This window comes from Wasmannia auropunctata, unplaced genomic scaffold, assembly GCF_000956235.1.
Source record: "Wasmannia auropunctata unplaced genomic scaffold, wasmannia.A_1.0 LD336088.1, whole genome shotgun sequence".
In the NCBI taxonomy this organism is placed as follows: Eukaryota; Metazoa; Arthropoda; class Insecta; order Hymenoptera; family Formicidae; genus Wasmannia; species Wasmannia auropunctata.
The window spans coordinates 1,161,525-1,163,167 of NW_012026802.1; the positions used below are offsets into that span (position 1 = coordinate 1,161,525).

The window sequence follows — 1,643 nt, forward strand, 5'->3', positions numbered from 1 at the left end:
TTTAAGCAAATTTTACTATGCACTACAATAAATTTTACTGTAAAATACTTATTATAGTGCACAGTAAAATTTGCCTAAATACTATATTGTCCCACAATTAACATGGTTTGCAGAGTAAATTTAAAAAAAAATTCTCTCCGTATGTTAAGAGAAACATACATCTTGGAAAATTTTTAATTTATGTACATATATATTGCTTTTCTGCATCAATTTATATAATATTTAATCTTGCGAAAGAGAGAGAAGGAAGGATACAAAAGAAATCGAGAGGGTGAGAGAATAATAAAAGTAGCTCACCAATATTATAAAAGAATTTTTAATTAAACTTTTAAATGGATTGTTTTCACGCATTAAATCTAAAGAATAAAATTTATTATCGTTTTTGGGTATTAAAAAAGTATTTATATATAGAACGTCATATATAGAAATATGTGTTATTTTTAGTCGCTGATGGCTTTAATGCAGTTTTTACGAAATTAATGCGCAGCTGATAATACAAGATAAACGACCTTCAAAGTAATGTGAACTTCCCATTTTTGTTTTAGCGACTGACTCGTTGTGATCGAACCAGTTTCTCTCGTATAACTGACCTACACTTAACACTTTTGAGATCGCAACAGTTTCTGTCGCCTCACTTGCCTCAGGCGCATCGTCGACAAGTCATCGAACTCTTTATATGGTGCATTCTTCTGAGTCGGGATTACATCTCCAATACCTTCTTTCTTTCCAATTGTAGATTCTTTGTCTCCAATTCTTTCAACTTTAATTTATCTCCATCTGTATTTTTCTCTATCAGATTTTCATTTATCTTTCCCATATGTCTGTCTCGCTCTTTCCCAACTTCTTCCTATTCGTCATTTTCTCCATCCGTCGGTATCCTTGAGACGCCAACGTTCGGTTCCTTTTCTTCTCGGTATAACCGTGAAAATATTTGACGTGTAATAAGGCGTCGCGTCGAGCAGAGAGGAAAGATCTTATTTAGCCCCGAGCGCGCTGGCCTGTTATTAAAGGAATCCTGAATTTAAGGGAAACGAAAGTGCTCGTTACAATGATTACGCGCTGAAGACGTATCAAATTGGTATGTAATATCTTCGCACGAAACCATTTTCTTCATCGTTCCATTGCCTTGAAATTGGCGCATTCTTCCGAAGGATTTTAATTGATTTCTATCTCATATCTGAAAGGAAAAACACAATTTCAAGACACGTCATTCGCGGAGGCGTCTTGATATCTTTATGTAATTAAATTGAGCTTGAAATCGTGTTCATTTTTAGAAAGAGTTTTTTCGCCTCAAATCACCGGTCACCTCAATCAAGTCCTCGACGGATCGTTTAAATGGCATCACGTGACGGCAGTCGTTTTACTGTTTTTAGACTTTCCCAAGCTTGCACGTTTAAGTCAAGTACCGCACGTCAAACCCTCCTTGTAGTGTGTGAACACGGCGGTCGCTACAATAACGTTGTTCGATCCCTCGAAAACCGCGGCGCGTTCAAGTAGCCTCGATAAGTGCACTTCGAACGATCAATCGTTCACGCCCGTGCCGGCGAAACTAGGAAATTGCTTCCGTTCTGAGTTAAAGCCGCTTTGCTTTAAACTCAGCGTGCTCGATAAAATTTCAATAAATAAAACAATTTGTTGTTTCT

At 36.8% G+C, this 1,643-nt stretch overlaps 1 long non-coding RNA gene across 1 annotated transcript; it reads right to left on the reverse strand.

Annotated features, from left to right (window-relative positions):
• Positions 1-300: 300 nt before the first annotated feature.
• Positions 301-1,428, reverse strand: LOC105448192. Its single transcript, XR_974201.1, has 2 exons — positions 1,307-1,428; positions 301-1,177 (listed from the first exon to the last, which is right to left on the reverse strand). It is a non-coding gene; the product is annotated as an uncharacterized LOC105448192 (long non-coding RNA).
• Between the last annotated feature and the right edge of the window lie 215 nt (positions 1,429-1,643).